Source organism: Calonectris borealis, chromosome 5, assembly GCF_964195595.1.
Source record: "Calonectris borealis chromosome 5, bCalBor7.hap1.2, whole genome shotgun sequence".
NCBI classification, from domain to species: Eukaryota; Metazoa; Chordata; class Aves; order Procellariiformes; family Procellariidae; genus Calonectris; species Calonectris borealis.
The window spans coordinates 38,179,443-38,201,539 of record NC_134316.1 but is presented as its reverse complement, the minus strand read 5'-3'; the positions used below and the strand labels follow the sequence as shown (position 1 = coordinate 38,201,539).

At 46.2% G+C, this 22,097-nt stretch overlaps 1 protein-coding gene across 3 annotated transcripts in view; it reads right to left on the bottom strand.

The window, feature by feature from the left end:
• The window catches only part of TMEM229B (transmembrane protein 229B), a 35,090-nt gene extending 16,827 nt beyond the window's left edge, over positions 1-18,263 (bottom strand). Inside the window, exons 1-2 of one of the 3 annotated variants that reach the window (XM_075151899.1) lie at positions 18,156-18,263; positions 5,790-5,959 (exon numbers count right to left, since the gene is read on the bottom strand). The gene's annotated coding sequence lies outside the window, so the exon portion shown is untranslated. Of the gene's footprint in view, positions 1-5,789; positions 5,960-15,203; positions 16,342-18,155 lie in introns of those variants that run through there. The other 2 variants (XM_075151900.1, XM_075151897.1) reach the window with 2 other exon arrangements.
• Positions 18,264-22,097: the final 3,834 nt, after the last annotated feature.

The following is a 22,097-nucleotide window of genomic DNA, read 5'->3' as shown; positions in this document are numbered from 1 at the left end:
CCTTCCATTATATAACTAGTCTTGATGCATTCAACAACAAACCTGTTACATTACACATATGCTAAACAGCGCTATTTCCACTACATTGCACAACAGTTCATAGCAATGTCAAGGTGTTCAAAATAAATACCTTGACATTCTTCAAGTGTGCTCTTTGTGCATAGGCTTGTAGTAACTTAGAACCTATATGTACACTGCAGCTAACCAACTTGCTTCGCTATATCTTCATTGTCTCTCAGAGTTCCCACAGCTGTAAAGATATGCAAAGTTAACTTAAATGCTACATATGCAAAGTTAACTTTTAAATTAATGTGCCTCAGCCAAGGCAGTTGTGCATGTGCAGAGCACAGACACCAGTTGTTCTAGCAGTGCACATCTGTTCCTGAAAACACTGTTCCTGGAGGGTGAATTTTGCTATCTCATGCTGATGATAGTTTTCTTGGGTATTTGTTATGCCTAAGTCACTCTTCAGAGTCACCTGCACTTAGATACTTTGACAGCACGGTACAATGTATGAAGTTTTGCACTGCATCCACAACATGGACAGATTTCCTTCCTTCTCCAACTGGGCCTATGATGATCAGTATATAAGCATAGGGAGCATCTTCTGATGCCTGGAAGTGGCCCCCATTCAGCAGCCTTCCCTCACCATCTTCCCTGGTAGAGCTACAGTGTGTAAAGAATTCCAAGAGCCTGGCTAAGAGAAGACTCAAGAATTGGACTGGACATCAGAAGATGCTGCCAAAAAGTGAAGCTCTTTTGCAGAGCTGCATGAAGGCTCAGCACTCAAAAAGCAGGGGACGCTGGACATCCCCCAACACCTCTCATCCTGGGAGTACTAAAACTAAAATATCATCTAGAATACAGTAGCGCTCTCAGAGCGATTCTAAAAGGCATTGAGATTTCTACAACAAAGGGTGAAAAAAGGAGAGAAGCAAGTTGCAGCCAGGACTCACATGGAGAAACAAAAGGACCTTCCTAAGTCAGTGCCAAGGTGGATACACGGATGGGGTTGTTGAGCAGCTGTGCTGCCTCTTGAAGCAATATGCAAACTGATGCAAGTCTTGCAGTGAGCTATGCCGGCCCCAAGAGAGGCACAAGGGGCCAAATAGTGCAGCACACTAACACAGGACTGACAAAACCTCTGCTTTATTACCAGATTTGCCATGATCTGCAACATGACCTTGGATGAATCACTCCACCTCTCTGCCTCTAGCTGCCATCTGGCTAATTAGACTAAACTATTTGGTGTGGGAGCTGCATCTAACTATAGATTAGTTTGGCAGGTAGCACAATTGGTTACCAATACTGCCAAAAGCAGCAGCAAAACTGGAATACAGAGAGCAACTGCAGCCAGTCACTTGCAGAAGTACCGAATTCACACAGAGTCAAAAAGGCTGCACGACTAGGCGGCTCTCGGCACCAGTCTCATTTGCTCAGTCATCTGTGTCACAGGGATTCCCAGGTTTACCAAAGCATTTCTTTCAGGGAGCCTGAAGGAGCACCTCTAAGCCAGATACAAGCATTTGTATTTAACAGCATATTCAATAAGCTTCTCTGTACAGCACTTAAGAGTGAGTAATTAAAGGAAATATTACTGCAGTAGAGCTTCTCATTAGCAACCTAATTAGCCTTCTGAAAATAATTAACATTCCTTTCTATAAAGGGAACAGATGACCCATTACATCCACCAGACAAGCAAAACAAATGCCGAAGGTAAGCGAGATTTGTTCAGGGAGACAGCAAGAGAAGCATCCAGCAGCAGTACGAGTAAAAAGGAAGACGACAAGGCACAAATGCCCGCGACTCTTGGAGACTGGACTACACAAGTGGGTGTGCAGGACTGGTACATGCCTAACTGTCTGATGTGTGCATCCAGCATTCACATTAAGCATTTTCCTTCCTCTACCTCTATGACCCATTGATAATCCATCAGCTGAGATGCTGAAAAACTCCACACTCCAACTTATTTTGAAAGCCAGATTTAAAGGCTCTCAAATTCAACCATTCACAGCCACGAACAGCTCTCTCTATATGCAAAAATTCCCCAAAGGTCATATGTTTTGACTATTAAAACACTCTCAAAACGCCCATTAAAATAACCATGATTTAATGTCACAGGCAGCCCATTTCTGTGGCCCACAGGAACAAGCGAGGTGATGGCTACAAACAGCGTGAAGTAGATCTCTCCAAGTTTCACTGGGTGGTGCATGCCCTGAAAGAGTTAGGGGTATGTTTCTTGATCAATGCATGTTTGAAATCAGTGTGGGTGAGCAGAGACTCACAGGCATCAGTGTTGTGGGATGTGTGTGTATGTAAGGATGAGAGAAAGCAAAGGATGCAGCTCAACATATCACTGCCTGGTGCAGCAAGAACTGTGGTATTACGATGTTTGATGCACTGTTTCAGAGCAGAACAACAGATAAAGAAGAAATAAGCCACGATGGAACTGAGCTTCCCAACATCCACATATTCGGGTAACACAGCAAAAATAAAAAATCATGAACATGCAGTTGCATTTTCAGCCATTTCCAGGTTTGATGTGTATTTACATTTCCCTGGCAGGAAAGCTGAATACTCATAGCCTTCAAGTGTGATTGCAGAGAGGGCGAAACTCAGCTGTACAAAAGCTTCCACACCTACATCACTATGGAAACCACAAATCCACTGCCTGCTCTGTTTGTCTACTTCTTTCACCAATTAAAAAAAAAAAAAAAGTGAAGTATTCTTCCAGTTTATTGTCTTCTCACTTCTGTCAAGACCACAGGAGGACAAACACGTTTTACCTGCTTCAGGACCAACCCTTTCTTCCTTGAGAGCCCGCTTTGTGAAACCTACCCCACCTCTCAACCCAGCTAGGCAATCTTACCCCCAGGATGCTTCCACCACTTCTTTCAGTGAGGACTCTTCAAACGCAGTCTGGGATTTTATCTTAGCCTCCACAGCTTCCCTCAGCTTCTGGACCAGGACAACTCCAAAGGTGGCTCACTCTAGGGCAAATCCAGCTAGCTGGCATAACGAGAAGCTGAAAACTGTTCCAGATACAAGTTATAGTGTCTTGTTTTGACTGACGTATCATTCACTTTCTTTCCTGAAAGCTCTTTAAGAACATCTGAAGTGCTCTCCAAATGGGGTAGGGTACATTAGAAGATAGCTGTAAATGCAAAGGTTAAACTTTTGCTTGAAGCAGCCCATCATTTCTACAGCAGTTGCTAGTTACAAGTAGCTTTTCCTGCACTAAAAATCTGATTATCTCTCAGAAAAAGCCTAATAGCCAAGAGCAACTCTGGAAGATGCAGAAGGAAAATGGGGAAAAATGCTCAAAAGTCTGCAATATGGCATGCATGGTACAGCCTGGGTATGTGAAATGGCTGAAGGAATTTCCATACCAACCAGCAGGAGGGAAAAAGAAAAAAAAGAGTAAAAACCCCTCCGCATCTAAGTACGTGCATTTTACGCTGAGGAACAGCCTCTGAACAAACCTTCAGCAACGCCTTCTCTCACACTAGGCACCTCTTACCTGAGCTCAGAGCAGTTCACAGAAGAATCAGAGGCGAATTTAGTCTCTGCAGCTCCGTAAGTCCTCACTGCCTCTCAACCTCAGCTGCCAATTGACAACCATTACATAGAGAAATGCCCACTGGTAAACGCGTTGAGGAAAACCACGTATTTCACAGATGTTCTCAAACAGCCATTTAAATACACTCTTCTCCACTAAAGCACTCTGCATGGAGAGAAAAATCCTGTCTGTGTTCAGGGAACTTTTAGCAGATGACACTTTGGCTTCTCAGCAAGACAGAGCTAGGAACAAACTGACATAGTAGAAGTTCTCTTACAAAAACAAAGCAATACTACACAGAAGATGCAGCCCCCCCACCTCCCTTTTGCAAAACAGGCCAGAGCAGTCAGTGCTTCTATCTTGGTCCTAACTCACTGCCCCCACCTCACAGCCAATTCCAGACTAGCACTACCAGACGCATCCCAGTTTCGTTGGTGTTACAACAGTTCCTACCAACAGCCCGCAGGATGATCAAAGGTTACTTCTGTGTCCTCAAGGATGTCACAACATCGCACAAGCCAGTTTCATGGAGGACAAGCTGAGCGGAGTGGTGATCACAGTCTGCAGGGTCGTGTCCCTGTGGCTTTGGAAGCAGATCTGTCTGCATCTCCAGCAGACAGCATCCTGAACAGCCCGAGTGGATGGAACATACATTGGAGGAATGAATAATTCATAGTCTTGTTCTGCTGCCAATGGATCTATGTTTTCTTGCCCATACGGCGCTCAGTTTTTGTTTTAACAGTAATAGGAGATATCTGCACTTCCTTTAATGGTTCTTGAGGGCAGGCAATAAGCAGCGTTTGCTCTACTCACAGCGATAGTACCGTACACCAGAGTGCTTGCCAGACACAGCTTTCTTCAAAAGTACTCATGGCTGCATCATTGACAAAACAGCTGGACTCATTCCAAGGCTCGGTCCATCACCAGCGGCCTTCCCGGGAAGCTGCTGACACTTGCTTTGTCATAACCTTGCAGCACTGGTCTGGACTTTACTGCTCTGTAGGTAACACTTTTTGACCAACTGAAGCCCTGTATTCAGCTACACAATGGGCAGCAAGACCACAGTCGGAGCTCGAGGCAGCACCCTGCTTGTCCACACTGTCAGCATCGCCACAATTAAGTCTACTGCTTTCCTTCAGCAGCTGACTGGGTCTGCTCCCCCGTCTCAGAGAGGGACAGGGGACTATCAGAGCAAGAATATCTACAAGAGTGGGACAACAGGATACTCTAGCACAGGATCTCTTGGGCACTACCACTAAGAGAGGGTAGAGACCCCTGAGACAGGATAGGCTGAGGGAGGAAGGTGCTACATGAATCTGAATTTTATATATGTAGCACCTACATATTCAAAACAAGTTCCCAGTTAGAGATAAAGTAGTGTGCATGACCTACCCATGAAACCTTATCCACAACAGGGAAAACAATACCATAGCCTGAACTGCTGCAAGCTGTATCAGAGCACCTGTGCTTAACCTCCTGTTAGGGCACCACACCGCATATTGCAGACACACAGAGCAGTCTGAAAATGCTACAGGGTCTGGAGATTGTTGTTCTGGTCCCACAATGTCCAGCCCATCTACCAGGACCAAGATAAAGTTTTGCGCCGGGATATAAATCACTCTTCCAATTTGACAGCATTTTACATCCACTCTGTGCAAGTGTAACAGACTGCCACGGATACAGTAGCGTGGCAAGATGAGCCTAAAAAGATTAGTAGAGTAACGCACTGGTGAATCAGGTACAGAGACTGCACTGCTTGTTAGGGCCAGGAATAGATTCCTCATCATCCAACTCACACCTGTGCTTTTACCACCGAAGAGAGCAACCCTCCGCTCTTTACCTACTGCTCTGGTTTAGCTCTGAGATACTGCTCCACTGTCCTGATTGTTTTAACTGCCTAAGGCTATCCGAGTGTGAGGTTTTAAAGAGACAATAACACTGGAATAAGTTTGGCAATATAAATTACGAGCAATCAGAATGATGTGACTCAAAGCAGACAGAAATCAAGGGCAATGTGTGCAAACAGTGACCTTACTTACACTTCCAGAAAGCAACTTGCAGCTTGAACCGATGGAAGTAACTTCACATCTTGAAGTGCATCCTTTATGCACTCTACATATTTAAATTTCAAAGGTCCCATCTACAACGCAGTCAGCTCTGTACTCAGAAAACTGCTCTGGTCTTCTGGTCTATGAGTGCACTTCCACCGGTTTTACCCTCCAGCCCTTACCTTTTCCGGGGAGGAATCCTGGAGCTCTCCCGCTTTTTGGTCAGCTCCTGGTTCACAGCATCCGCGGATCGACCGGGTTGCCTCCAGCAGGTCCGAGCAGTTTCAGACGCCAGCCGTTTTCGGACCAGGTGCGTGTGACCAACAGCTAACACACCAACCAGACAGCCTTCCTAAACCAAAAAAGTACAGTTTAATCTTAATGAGGCGCAGTGCAAGAGAGGCTTTAAACGCTGAAAGAGCTGTGTGTACGGATAGCTTAGCGCTGGTATATGGGGCCCTGGAAGACCTGACTTCTCCAGAGCCCCAGGCAGGCGCCTGTACCTGCCCCTTGTCCGGGGCGGCTCCCTGGCAGCTGCCTCTCCTCTGGTGAGGCCGAGCCTTTTGACTCTTCACTGTCCTTCTGGATCCCAGCCACAGTAAACACACGGAGCAACTTCACTGGAGCCAGTGACCAAAGGTTCCTCACTGCTACCATCTCAGCCAAGGTCTTGGTTAACCCTTGAAGGTTCTACCAGGAAGTGCTTTGTCTCTATTTTCCTGGCCGATCCCCCAATTTTTGAACTAAGCCTCACCGCTGACTCCTTTTCAATCCCATCCTCCCTCTCCCAACGTTGCCTCCCTGTCTCCCCCACCTCCCCTCTCCCTCACTTCTCCAATCATCACGCTTCTCGTCTCCCCTTCCCACGCCGGGACAGAGCCTGGCCTTCGTGTAGGCAGGCCCTTGCCACTGCCACCCACCCACCACCCCAGCCTGTCCCTGGGGGCACCGGCGCCGCCTCCAGCGGGCTCTGGCGACCCGACGGCCTTTCACCTCCGTACTGGGCTCGGGCAGCATGGCTGCATGACCCGAGCACGCGGAGCCCGTGAGCTTGGGCTACACTTCTCCTTCTCTTCAAGCGCTGACATTTAGGATGCCACGCTCCAGATTTTCACAGAAGTCACGCCTCGAGGTGCCAGCGCCAACACACAAGTATCTCGCGTCAGCCTCACAGATCTTACACTCCGAGGGCTTCTCTATACATAGCATTTTTCTGGATTAATTGCACGTGAAGAAGTTACAGAGAAAGAATATTCATGTGTCAGGCTGTGTAACAAATGGGATCTTCACGTTATCTTAATGAATCGCAGAGTTTTCGAGGACCAAAGTCCTACAGGAGTTCAAGAGAAACGTTTTCCTTAAAAAAAAAAAAACAACAAAGAAAATCCACCCTGTTTATTTAGATAACACTGAACTACAAAAACACTCCAATTAAAAATGCAGATTAAATAACTAATCCTCCCCCAACAAAACCTTCCCACCAAGATTAACGGAGCGATGAATAGCATAAAACCACTAATTAAATCAATGTAACATGGGTATTATAGGGACACATTTAGCACCTTCTGCCTATGCACTGAGGCTGGCATCTACTTTGGAGTCTCTCTTACCATGAGAAATAGTTGCTATTTTAACAGCTAGGTATTTGTACATCAAACTGGGAAAGAACTTGGTTGTTAGCTAGCTCTGGTATAAATTGTTCTAAAATTGATGTCCCTAAAAATTATTTGCACATATTCTATTTTTATTATATGCATTTTGTCACAGTTGGATATAGGTTTCTACTGAACTATTTATCAGACACATGCAAACAACATTTTAAAAAGCGTTTCCCTAAAATCACAAGAACACTCCGAACGCTTTTTACATAGTCAGATCTATTTGTCTATAGTTTGATTTGTAAAAGAGCGAGGAACGTAAAATAAGCAACCGCAACACACTCCCAACTCCTTCAATGCAGAAATATGAACATTACAAAAGGCTTCAAGGCAACCTAACTTTAGGACAACGCAGTCCCGCTCAATCCAGCCCCCTCCCTGGCACCGGCACTCATGGGGCTTCACTGGGGCCAGACCAAGGAACTCATCAGCCATTTGCATGCTACCCCCACGCTGCCCTAACGCCCGTTAGTTCTCAGCTCTATCGCCTCTCAGATCTGGCTCACGGGCCACCGCCCAGCAGGAAGAAGTTCCTTTTTCACAAAAAACTTCATTTCTATGAACTCAAAGAAAGCATACCTTTAGTTACACACGTACCTACACTTGAAAGGAAGTAATCATTGAAGAAACTCTTATTAGCAAAGACTATGTCGTAACACACACGAGCAGAGAGGTAGAGCTGAAGATAAAGGTTCGACCTTAAAGGTCACCCGATTAATACATCGCTTAAGCTGTTCAGAAAAGGGGATTTGTTTTTTCTTTTGTATATAAATGAACTTTCTGTGTTGAAATACTAATGATTAAAAATGTGTAATGTTTGTAGTAGGGAAACAAACAAACAACAGTGGTGTGACCATTCAACTGCATATACAGACATAGTGAAAATCTAAAATCCACTACTAGGCCAGACTCAGGCTTCCCAAAACAGCACTTGCCCATGCTCTGACTGTTCCTCCAACACAGACACCAACCGGTTGAGGACTGCACGTTAGCATAATTTAGCAGTAGTGCTCATCAATGAGAATACAAAGAACAAGCAAACAAAAAGGAAAGCAAATTCCTGGGAAGTGGTTACTTGTGCCTTCCTTCAACTGTCTATTTTAGCATTTACACTTCTTCATTATTTCCAAAGCGCACCAAAAAAGAAAGCTCAGCTCCATGCAGCTACCCGGTGATAAACTGTCCTACCAACAGAGAAACCAAGTCACAACCCTGCTCCGTGACCTATCTGGGATTCTCCTGGGCAGAAAGTGCCAAATTTGGAAATAGAAAGCGAGCATCTGTCTTCTCAGAAACTCACCCTGCTCTGGCAGGACTTACACGGGCGTGATGCAGATTTCACTTTCAACTGAAGTCCCAACACACCTTTTGATGAAAGCTTTTGAACCTGCACACAGACCAGCTGGGATCTGAACATCTCTCAACCTAGACTAGTAGACAGAGCACAAAACATGGTAGGTTTGGCTGAATTTCCTTCCCAAAAGTACTGAATTACTTCAGAGAGATACCTAGGGCATGCACTGCTACACAGTCCCTACCTCCCGAAAAAGAAATGCCTCTCTTCTGGAACAACAACAACAAAATAATTGGAAAAACAACTCTGTAAAGCAACAACTTGCAGTTACCCAGGAAAACAAGTGATTTCCAAGGTTAGGTGCATCCTTTTCCAGGTACCTCCAGGTGGGTCCCCTATCTCTACTGAAAACTTCTGGCAAAACCTTGAGAAGCACATTAGACCTCCAGCATTTCAGATTTCTTTTAAAAGCCATGCTGCCGCCATGCAGCTGAAGAGGCTTGGGCAGATGCCCGCACCCCCACACAACTACAGTATCTGCAAATGCTTCTGTGGCTATTTATCGCCAAAAGCAGAAATGTGTTCAGAGTAACTGCCAAGAGTCTGTCTTTTTTTGTTGTTGTTATCCTGCAATCTGTCTTTAAAAAACAACAAAACAAAAAAAAAACCAAAAAAACAAAACCAAAAAAAAAAACCCTCAGGTTTCAAACAAACACACAATCAAATTCCCTCCTGCTGCTAGATTTGTCTTACATTATTAGACTCTCATTTACTTTTTCCTCCATGTACACGCATCCCTGCTTATGTTCCTTCCATTCTGTTCTTGCTAAGGCAATGAAAATGAACCAGCTGGGTTTACATTCAGATTTTCATGCATTACCACAGCTCTCAACATTTTTGGGCCAACAGGCCAGTGTGAGTGTTTTAAGACTTCTCACAGCTTGCCACATATCCCTGCCATCTACCTTTTAACATAAATCTCTCACGCATTTTCTTATTTTTCGTGGTCCCAAGGATGAGCTACAGACTACTTTCCATAAGCTGTTGAACCATCAGAGACCCACAGACCCATGGGAGGGAATGGTTATTTACTTATATACACTTACATAAGCTTCATTACCTTTAAGAGCTCATCCAACATTTTTTCGGTTGATTTCAGGTTCTGTGAATACTTTTCTCTAAAACTGGGGTCAAATCTGACCTCGCAATATGGCAGGTTAAGCAGGAGGTAAGTTAAAAAGGAGCAACTAACAAAACTCCACCTACACTTGCTTTATGAAGAAGTACAGAACACATGTTACATCATGAAAGCAAACTCATTGGCTTTTTCGTAATTGAAGGCAGAGTACTGTTGCCTAGCAACTTATCCGATTACCATTTTTTCAAGTATCACATGCACACTTAGATATGTTGCATAATAATGTCTCACTTTTATGCTGCCTAACCCAATGGAAAAAAAAAAGGGGGGGGGGAAGCTACCAAAATTAATGCCTTTAATCTCTTTTCTGGCAAAAGAGAAAGTACAAGATAGTAGCTCAAGAACAGGTTGAAACATTAGTATTCCGGAATTTTATTCCTGCCTTTTTCTGGCTTGCTGAATGTGCTTATACAAGCATTTTATTTTATCTACTTGTCTGCAAAATGACACTAATAATACTAGCCTCACAAAGACACACTGAAAATTCATTAAGAATAGAGAGATGAAAGATGCAGTGGAAGTGCTGGTGTTAGCACTTACAGCTTTTTAGTACTCCAAATGTTGCTAAGCTCTGGTCCAAAGTGTAGCAAATTTTAATCATTGTCATGACATTGTCCAGTCCTTGTTTCTCAAACAAGGATCTCAAACCAGGAAAACTACATTTCTCCCATCAGAATGTGACACTTTCCTGCCTTCTATGACCGATATGTAGCTGGGAAAAGAAAAAAGAAAACAAAAAAACAACCCCCACGCATGCCACACACAAGGTAGCGTACCCCAAGTTGAAATTGGAGCACTAAGCATTATTGCACCTCTTGGAGCTCGTACCGTGAAAATCAGAGGTGAATCAGAGCATGTGCATACACAACCCTTTTAGAAATCAACATCCTCTACTTATTGATCTGATCTTTGAAAAACTGATTACACTCTAGCTAATCTATGAAAGAATGAAGCGTTTAGTTGTCTTTATGGTGAGCAGTAATACCTCATAATACAAGCACGAAACTGCGGCATTGCTTCCAAAAGGATATAATTATCTAACAGGAGGACTTGGATTCTAGGAGTTGACTTTTTGCACATCCACAAGTTATATGCCAATATAATAAAATATAATACTGCCTACATTATATATTGCACAGAATGGGAATGGCTCAGCTGCCCGGGGCGCTCCTGATACCATGCTAGCCTCCCTCAGCTGAAGTGACTGAAGCTGATGTTTTAGAAACTCAGCACCTCATCTCCATGGTAAAGTATTAACCAGCAAAGGAAAACCGAAAGCAACAACAGCCAAGCTCTATATTGCTAAGGAATCGTGACATTACCTTCGCAGCGGCCCCTCTCTTCCTGGTAGACATTAGAGCATCTTTATAAACTGTGCCCTACATCCTGTGGCTTTTGTGCAAGTCCACTTCCAATTAAAAGCTTAATTGCAAGATCTGCTGGAGCAAAATAAACCCAATCACATGGTTTGGTGCCACCAGGGGAAACTATAGGTTTATCATGCCACTAGGGGAAACTATATGCACATCTTGAAAACACCTGACATCACAAAAAGAAATAACTCTTCCTCTAGAACTTACTGGAAGCATCCTTACCATAAACCTCCGCTGACACAAAATACAAAGAAAATACATGGGTCCAAGAGTGCCCCGGGGATTAAGCAAGCCCGACTTTGCTAGGTTGGTTAGCAGAAGAGGAAACAGCCACATATACCACTATCAGCAGGCACTCTCTGTCGTAAGCAGCAAGAAACCACTCTACCTAGAGCTCTATATAGGCCTGGCCAAGATTCCTCAGCCCAGAATAGGCTGGTGGAGCTGAATGAGTTTGACTATCTTCAGGGTGAAAAAACATCAAACAAAACAGACTCCCCCTCCCCAGAAGGCACTAAGCAGTACACACAGCATTATGCCACAGCTACCCATGCTAAAGAGAGAGCTTCCTCTTCAGTAATATTTCATCATCTCCTCCATGCTCCCGGCAGAGTCACGGAGAAGGGGACAGAAAGGTGCTTCGCAGAAGTCCTACACACAGGCTAGCTTCAATATACGGTGCACCTGAGAGCAAAGATCCAGCAAGGAAGGAGTCAAACAGTAGCTTCGCCACTCTATGCTATCAACACTTACCTAATGACTACTAATGCTTGGATCTTATGCAATAAAAGCAAGACAGCACGCATTTGCGGTAGGGAAGATTCCCTCAGTCATCTAATCCAGCTTTGACAGAAGCCTGTGAGGGTGGGGGACTTGAAATAAGGTTGTGGCGACACTAATCAACATCCAGAACAAAAGAAAGGGTAACATAAAACGCTCCTCTCTTTTATACAATGATTAGACACCTCTGGTATTCTCATTCAGATGTGCCTACAAACAAATCTCTAAAGCAGTCTAGCTTTTATTTAGCCTCTAAGGACATGTTAAAGAGCAGCGTGAACATGCAAATACATGTCTTCTACACTTGTTTTAGCTGGACTGTGACGTGCATAGGCTCTGGCTCCCACTAGGCATTATTGGGTATATCATTCACAACCAGGAATGTAGCACTCTGACTAACCAGGAGCATGTTGTTCCCAATTGGCACAGATGTTGGTAATCTGCTCCTACAGAGCCAAAGCCTTTGCCCAGTCCAGCTTTCTTTCAGGACTCTTTCTTGTGCCTGCACAACCACCTTACCTAGGAGCTCAGAAACCATCCAGACACTCCTGCCTTGCATACTGTCACAGAAATGTGAAAAGCAGACCAGTTTATTTCCGACATACAAGGCAAACTAGCCCTCCGCTCCCCCACTCAGTCTGGACTGAGCCTGCAGAGTCTAAGAGCAAGCAACAAGGCCAGGTGATAAAGTCACCAGAGAATACTAAAATACATACAGGAAGCAGATCTGAGAAGTAAAAGGGGATCATTTACAAACCCATACCAAGCAAGCCACAAGCAGATAATACCTTTTATGTCGGAAAACATTAGCTACCTAGATGATCAATCTTCTTTCAGAAGAAGTAAGGAAAAATACCATACTTCACCTTTCACAACAGGCAGATTTTATTTTGAAAGAGAACTCCCACTTTATTCTTCAGCTTCATGTCTTTCACTCCAGATCCAACCCAGGAACACTTTTGTTGAACACTGCTTCATTTGCAGCTATACAGGAACACACAGGACAGAAGGGACCACATATATGTCTGCTCAGGTGCCATTTCCCCATCTGCAGGACATGGCTCTGGCATCTGAAAGCTTACCAAGGTATTGCAACTGCCTATGGAGGTGGGCAGCGCTTCCCACAAAAGGAAGGTGAGAAGTGGGAACAGAGGCTTTTCCTGCCTCCTGCTGGCAAACAATTTCTCTAAGTAATTGACCCATTTTCTACAGAATAATTAGCCCTTAGGGAATGAAGCACTGCTGCCCTTTAATTAGTCATGTTGTTACCTCTCTTGTCTTACCATGTAATAGCAGGCTGCATGAGACTGAAAAAAGAAACAAAACAACACAGCACAACAACTTAATTTCATTTTCTTAAACATTACATTTATTAAAGGCAATCCAGAAACAAAAGAATCCTAAGGTACAATTGGCAACAATAAATTTTCCCATTACTTCTATGATTTCATCATCAGAACAAGCAGGTCTCCTTCATGCCACTACATTTTCAGCCTCCTCAATATATTAGGCTTTTCTTTTTTAGGAGCCTTTTCAGGATATTTTCCCTTCATCTTCCATGAGGAAAAACTTCCTCCCGCTGTCAGAAAGTTTAAGAACAGAAAGGACTATTTGCCGAAAATCTAGTCAAACCTCCTGCATATCTGCATATCACAGTTTACTAAAATTTCATGCAGTTTCTTGCAACAGAGCTCAGTAACTTGGATAAGGACAGAAGTCCTTCAGTCTAAGGAGATTAGATTTGCATACCATGAACAAAGAGCACATGAAGCCACGCCACAGCCAGCGTGGCAACTCCAAAACTGGCAAAGGACTGTTCAAAAGAGTCTCACACAGATGACCCTTAGTGACCGATCCCATGCTGCAGAGGAAAGAGAAAACCTACAAAGTCTGGACCCAGACTCTGTGGTAAGAAAGATTCTGAGGATACAAACAAGACTTGCCATCAAAGCATGTGATGACAGCAAAAAGATGGGTTTTTCCCCCCTGGGGAAGAGTGCCCAGTCTCCTCTCCCTCTCCCCTGTTCCCCCAGACCTCCTCCTTCCTGGCATGCTCAGTTCTTGATTGTGGCTCATTTCTAATGCTTCAGAGGAAGGCAAAAACTAAATTCATCCAGCTAATTACGCCATGAGAGGAAATACCCTTCCTGGAGACAATGCAGTGGCTGCTGTCAGCCCTGAAGCATGCGAGCTGAGTACAGTCATTGTCTTAACCAAATGGACAGGTATTACAAGCACATTTAGGACACTAACAAAACAACTCCTCTCCAGAGATCTTGATGTGTGGGAATAAGTAGATCCACAAATTACAAGGCCAAAGGGATCCCTACATCTTCACTCCTTAGGACTTCTCCAAGATGCTGACTTGAAGTATAGATTGTAAAAAGATATCTCAATTTAAAGACTCCGAATGCTGTCGAATCCACCACCTTACCCAAAAACCTTTTCCTGTCTTACACTCAAAGTCAGGAACCTGCACCTCCCTTCAAGGTTAAATTTGCCTTTCACTGCTCGGCACCACATCACGTTATGACATTGTCAGCAAAATCGCAGAATCCCCGCTATCAGGTATCATTTCCATACGTATGCAGAGATCTAGGTTACTCTCATGTCAGTAAGCTATCCACAGCTCTTTGTTTTAGACCCCCTTGACCATTTCTGTAAACTGCTATGGGATCTTGCCACATGAATGCCAAGGTTTGAACTCTCCCGACAAAGCGGCTCGTTTCCTGCCTCCACCGTCACCCCGCAGTGGAGTGGGAGCAGCAAGCCTGACCAAGGCTACAGACGTGCTGCCAGAGCCTCCGCAAGGAGATGTTACGCAGTCACAAGCAGTACTACCTCAACACCCGCTTGTCCCTCCATTTCCCTTCCACCAGACTATACTACTTCCTTTTTCAATATGCCTGTGGTCAGAGGATCTCAAAATCTCAAAATTCAAGACATTGAATAAGCTGCTTGTAACACTTCTGCTGACCTTTGTTTAGGAAGCTGCTATAGCTGCTAGTTAAACCAAACGATTTGGAGTTAACTCTTGTGTTTCAATTTCACGTCTACCTGTGAAATGCCACCTTTCTGTACCTCAGTTTCCCCATCTACAAACAGCAGGACACCCATGTTCTTCAGTGGGAACCTCAACACAGAACTATGAAATTTGCAGACATGCGCGCAAAGCTCCTCAGGGAGAAAATACCTACTTTCAAATTAAGTGAACAATCTTAATTTATCCACAGTAGCGAGCTGTTGTCACCACACTCAGAAAAACTGACATCCTTGCATGGAAGAAGTCATACCTTCTCACTGGGACTAGGCGCTGGGATTCAGGAAGGACCTTCAGGATGTGCCACGGGCACCAGAGTGTCTTACAGACTTCCTGCAGGGTTTTCCTCAGTGCTGGCCGAAAGTGGCTACAAGCATTAACGACTCCATGTCAGTAAGTCTTCCTTTTTTGTTTTCTAATAGTTCTATGGTAATTTTGCTTTTCAGGACTTCCTATTTACCGCCAAACAGTAGCTAGCCCCATCTCTAACTGATGCTGTACATATATTAATGCATTTGCGTCCCTGGCAACCACAGAACAGAGGTCTTTGGGCAATCTGTTCTTCTTGCAACTCCCCAACGCACACAGCTCTGGCAGTCACAGAGCTGTTACCACCTCACCCGCGAAAAATTTCAGCTCCTGCAGGGTCTGCTTTTTCCTCAGAATTAAGAGGGAAACAGGACAAACCTGTCAAATAAACGATGTCAGAAAACAATACTAAATATTTCACCTGACAGAGTTTTACTGCTTCTGCTGTGTAATTAGGAGTCTTAACAAGTTTGTATTTCCCCAGTAGCTTTGGGCCAGCAATGCCAAACGCTCTCTAGGAAGTCCCAGCGTAACACTGCAACTCCAGAGGAGAGGGACAGGCCAGCCTCACAGCAGCCCTGCTCCTCAGCATCCTAGAGACAGTTTTCAAAACCCTAGTGCAAAGGATGGGGGACAGAAGGAATCAGATTTTCCATTTCGCCAAAATTCAGCTATTCTGAATATTTTTCCATACCAAAAATGGAACAAGAGCAAACATCTTGAGACTAATTTAAATTTAAAAAAAAAAAGAAAAAAAAAAAGGAAAAACTCATTTTCAGCTGATCGTAATATCCGGGTCCCTGACCTCCGAGCATTACACACGAGTAATTCACAAGGTTGCAGAAAAGTCACTGAAAGGACCACAGCCCGCCCCCACCGCCCAGTTCTGCTCTGCAAACACTGGGCTGCTTCCGATCTACTCCTCCTTTCCTGGAATAAAGTTTTACTTAAATTAATACAAAAAAGATGTTTCCAAACACTTCGGTTTTGTCAAAAAGGGGCACTTTTCAGTGAAGAGCTGTTCCAATTTCAACAACTTTTCCACCCTGCTCCCCCAGAGCCCCGAGCACCTCCCAGCTGGGCCGGGGGCTCCCGAGCAACGCCGCCGCGACACCCCCCGCACCCCCGCCCCGGCGCTCGCCCCGAGAGGCTGCGGGAGGCGGCGGGGCGCAGCCGGCGGGGGGCGGCGCGGGCGGCGCCCCGGGGGACGCCGCTCCCTCAGGCCGCGCCGCACGGCCCCGCTCTGCGGGAGGGGGCGACACCCCGCGCCGGGGCCCCGCCGCGCCTCCCCGGGGCCGCCCGCGGGCGGGGAGGCTGGCGCTCCGCCGCCCGGGCACCGCCGCCCGCCTTTGTCTCGCTCAGGCCGGCGCCCGCCCGGCTTCCCCGCGCGACGCCCGCCCGGCGGGAAGCGGGGCCGCAGCCCGGCGGAGGCGGCACGGCCCTCCTGCCGCCAGAAAGCGAAACCAGCGGCGCCGGGCGCCAGCCCCCGCCTTCCGCCCCGGGCAGCGCATCCCCCGCCGCCGCTCGGCTGCGGGGAGGCCGCCGCGGGCGCCGCGCACCTACCGGCGGGGCGGGCGTGGGGGCGGCGGCAGGCCGCGGGCAGGTGCCGGTGCCGCGGCTCGCCCCCCCCCGCCCTCCGGGCCGCGCCGCGGCTCATCGCCTCACCGGGGTCCATCGGTGCCCTGCGGCCGGCGGCGGCGGGAGGGGAAGTGTGCCAGTGACACTCGCCCGTAGTATGGATGCGGTTGCAATCTGCACATGCTCGCTTCCGACAGCCGGCCTGCCCCGCCACCTTCCCTTAACTCTTTCCCTACCGCCCCGCACTGCCTCCCCAACGACGGGGCGGCGGCGGCGGCAGCGGCCCGGCCCCCGCCAGCCCCCTCCGCGGCGCCGGCCCCGCGCCCTCCCGCGGAGGTGCAGCCTGTTCGCTCGGTCCGCAGCCGGGGGGGGACCGGCTGGCGGTTCCCCCCGAGGCCTGCCGGGATCCGCCGGGGGGAAAGAGAGCCTAAACGCGGCGGGGGGGAGGCCACGGGGGGGACGTGCCTCCCCCGGAGAACCGGAGCCTGCCGCTGTGGGTCGGTGTGTGCTCAGGTGCGTGGCGGGAACACCCTGCTCAAAAAGCTCCCAAAAAGCCTGGAGTGTTTGCTCTGGCTTGGTACAAGATGTGGCTTCTTGGCTGGTGAGCCCGCGGTACAGGTTCTTCATATTTACTCTTCTAAAGAAATCCATAACGAAACCAAATAAAAAACCCAAGCAGCTAAGGGATATAACCCCCGTGCACCTGTTGTTGAATCTGGACGCTGGCAGGACATCCCTGCAGTGCAGGAAATCAAACGCAACTATCAAAGGAAATATTTGTCTGCAGCTTCAGTGTTAAAATAGTGAAACATAATCTCTACAAGAAGTGTTTTTCCACCCAGACGGATCTCTTCAGATTCAGAAAATTGTCCGAGGAAGAGGAGTAAGAAAATAAATTTAAAGCATAGGTAGTAAAATAAATTAAAATCCTTTCTCTTGCTACATTAACTCTTCAGCAGCATGAGAACACAAGAAAAAGTGCCTTTCTCTAGGATTAGAAATCAGGAGATTGCAATCCTGAACCAGAGATCACGAGCAAACAAATGACCCCTCTGTACCTCTGGTTTCCCCCTGAAAAATGGAGCTAACAGCAGCTCTCTGCAGTGAGGATTAGCTAGCTAATGCCTCTGAAGTGCCTTACAGTCTTCAGACAGAAGTGAGGGAGATTTTTAGTTTTGTTCCTTTATAGAGAGAGAAATGAAAGTGGTGTGGGGTAAAATGGTAACCTCAAGGGACACAAACTCAGAAATGGCAATTGATCCTGATCCTAGAGACCTGTCGTTAAGCAATGCCCTGCTTTTCCTAATTAACTACCGACTTTGGGCTCTTCTCTGGTCTTCCCAGGCCTCTGATGCAGTCCACATTTTCCTTCTCACAGGCACCAGGTTTCCTGGTCTCTCCTGCCTTCTGTAGTACCAGAAATGATGAGCTAATGTTTTTAGCAGAATAAGGATGTTTTTATGACCTCTGTTTAATGACTCAGCATTTCTGATATCAATAATAAATGGTCCCAATGATAAGGCAACATTGGATCTGTGCAGGCCCCGAGGCAGTTGTAACGAAGAATTCTCAAGATGTTTGGCCGCAGTGACTCTCTCAAAGGCAGGTATTCTCTTGAGAGGCTGCTCCTTCAGCCCCAAAACTGCAGGGCCAGCAGATGCTCTACACTCAAAAAAAAGCCGCGGCTTTGCATAGCTCTGTATAACTCAGGAGCGCCCGGGTTACCGGCTGGTGTTCCCGTCAGCGTTCGCCCCGGGGAGGTCTGTGTACAAACCACTGTGGCTGCTCCGAGGATGCCACAATGCAGCAAACCAGCCTGTCACCGAGTCACCGTATTGCACATTTGAGAGCTGGAGTATCAGAAAGATGGAGCATTTTAAAGGGGAAATGGAGAATAATGCACAGCTAGCCCTACCTCAGCAACCGAGCTGTGCAAGCTAGGACAGCACTGCATGTGCTGGTGACCTCAAGCTGGATGAAAAAAACCCAATTGTTTTATATATATTTCAACAGAGCTGAAAAGGAAATGCTAAGATAGCTAAGGCATCTTCGATGTTCTAAGAAGCACCTTTAAAATACCATATCCGATTAGGCAGCTACAGAGGACAGCAGCCTGATGCAGCGCTTATGTATTTATTGTGAAATAGCATCCTTTAGAAAGCACTGAGGACCATGCTAGGCACATAGTCGAGAGAGAGCGTGAGAGAGATCATTTCACAGTATGAGACAGCATGAACATTTCGCAGCATGAGAGGAGAGAATGCCTTAGAAGGAGCAGAGGAAAGGTCAAAGAGAAAGGAAGAAGAGAGCTAAGAGATACTCACCTACAAGAAGGAGAAATCAACAGCCAGAGATGGACCGGAAAAAATGAGAAGCACATGTAGGGAATACATAAATCTGTATTCTCCTGTCTAGTCACAGCAAGCAGAGAGAGGAAGGAGGAGGTGAGGAGAAAAGGAGAGGGCTCCCAGAATGAGGAAGGAGGAGGCAGTGAGGCAGGGGTGAGGGGAATGAAGACAAACGCTGTACTGTGCTGAGGGGACAGGCAGGAGGGAGAAGTGTCAGGGCGAGCACCTGGTGGTGGTGCTGTACACCTGAGAGCTTGTTCAGCTCTCCCCAGCTGCATTAGCTGGTCCAGAAAAGCTGTTATTTTTCTGTCCAGCCTTGTTTCTTTCAGCCTGACCTAGTAATAGAAGAGGAAAAAAAACAATGGAGTTGAGATTATAATACAGTGAAAGTGGGAGTAGGATGAATCTTGGGGACAAAGGAGAGGGGATTTCTAAAACTGCCCGTTTGTCAGGCATTCACCAGGAGGCTTGAGCTCTCCAAGGCCTGGTGCCGGGACCGAGCACTGTTCTCTGCAGAGCACCCAGGCTTGTATGCAGGAAGCTGGCTCCAAGATGAAAAGAGTTTGCTAACTATGCTCTAGCCCCTCTGCAGCCACTTGTAAACAGGCACAGGAGATGCAGCTGATCTTATTAATGATCTCATAATCCTGTCATGCGTGCGTTGCCTTTATCTGGAATAACACAGATCATATATAACACCTGATCTAGTTCCTCTATGTGTGTGCCCAAAGGCAGCTCAGATGTCTCTGCACCATCCTGTCTGGTTCTGGAAGGATTTATTCATTTGGGGGCAGCATTACACCTGACTGTATGGAAACATCTTGGAAAATAGCATAATCATATTTGCTTGCTACTATGCTCTTGCATCTGGGCACACTAAGGAGTGCAGTGCAGCAATACCCAAGCTGGTTCCTCACTCATCCATTTTGTGTCTGGCAGAGCTTATTCCCTCACCATAATTTGTGTTTGATTTATGGCACAATTGTTACACTGAAAAAAGAATGACTTATTTCTTCAGGAACTCTTTAATGTGGTCATCACACTGGTATCTGAGTGCATCACAAATATTGCTGCCAGTGTAGTCATCCCCAGTGAGGTAAGATCTCACTCTGCAGACTGCTGTTTGAAGCTCAGACATGTTACTGTTAAAAGGAATCATAAATTTGAGATTCGTAGCATCTCTTTTTCCCCAGAGAATTTAGTTTTATATGGCTCCTTATTTTTACATTCCAGTTGTGGATGCTCATCCCTTCTGTAAATCCAGCCCCAGTCTAGAAAAAGGAGCACCTGGAAAAGCAGGAACCGCCATTAGTCTTACCATTGTCTGACATTGCTTAGGAACTATTGAGGAATGGGATCCAGCTTTCCAGAGCAGACTTTAACCACCCTTACCCTAATTTCCTGCCTCACTCTCTACATGCTAATAGGTTCTGCAACAAATGAAAGGGGAATCTCACCTTAAAACACCCCCCATTCTCTACCCAGCCCTGGTTCAGTCTGACTCCAGCCAGCCAGTGCATTGAAGGAGACACCTATCGTGGAAAACTTCATCACAATTGTGTAAAACCCCTTGAACTGAAATCAGGGTTTTCCCCTCCTTGGGGAGGTTTGGCTTTATTTAATAAACCCCTCACAGATGTACATCCAAAACACGGGCTTCTCTGTCAGGAAACTGAGGAACAAAATGCAATCTTGAAGCTTGCAAAGAAGGAACTAATTTGTTTTTTTTTTTTCTGAGGGGGCCCCCAGTCACCATGGTGACAAATGTTCTTCAAATCCCTGAAGTAAGAAGTGCATTTTGAAGAATACCACGTGCTGTCTCAGATCAGCTTGCTTAGGTCTTCATGCAATAACGTGGAAATTGCTTCCTTTGTTTCTTTTTCTTTTTGGTGAGGGTAGAAAAAATACAAGCCATGGATTTTCACTGCCTTCACTCATTCGGTGAGTTTATTGAGGAAAACGAAGGAAATTTTCAAACATGATTCCTTCAAGCTGGAGGAGACTCCCTGGTCTGATGGGTTCCTCTCTTCTTTCTTTTGCTTGTAGCAGGGGCTTCTTTTTCCCCCTGTAGGCTCTATCAAAATACACTTGGGTTCCTTTTTTGGCTTCAGATACTAACGCCATATTCATCACTCCTGATTAAATGCTTGATTCACAAAGGGACTGAGGCAGGAGTTAGGTCCATGCAGGTTCTTAACATATCTCTGCCCAAAATTGAAGCACTCTAAACATTTGTCCATTTAACCGTGCATGTGCCAGTCTCTGCCAGTAAGGTGCTGTCCTTGGGCTCAGCCTCAAAACGTTAAAGGCTCGGCAGCAATCCCCAAGGTACCCAGAGCTATTTTTGAAAACTCTGGCCTTTCTCTCTGGGATTGCTGAAATCATTCCCTTACTCAGAGCACATTCTTTCCTCTAGGTATAAATTGTAATAGTAAAGTTTGCATGAGTATTTAGCTTTGCGCTATCTGCTTTCCTTCAAGACATTTTTCTGTAATAGATACCTGCCATACCTTATGGCTTGGTGAGAGCTTGGCTCTGAAACTAAACACGGCAGATAGGAAACTTTTACTCCTAAGAGATGCTACCAAAGCGCCATGCAGAAAAGCATCTCTTACTGTCAGGGTAGCCTGTTTAGGAAAGCCCTGTCCAGGGGTTCTCATCCAAGGTATCCATGGGAATGAATGTTAGCATTTTCACAGAGACTGTCAAAGCTTTTGAGTTTCCTCTGGGATGTTGTTCAGGGATCATCTCTTTCGACTGACAGATAAATTGCTCAGCAGAGCGCTAGCATCCTCCACTACCTCCTGCCACCTTTGCCTTCATGTGGATTAGATGCCAGATGGGTCCGTCAGAACAGAGCAGACACAGACTTCTTCCAGAACAAGCAGCAGGCAGGCAAGATTTACCAGAGG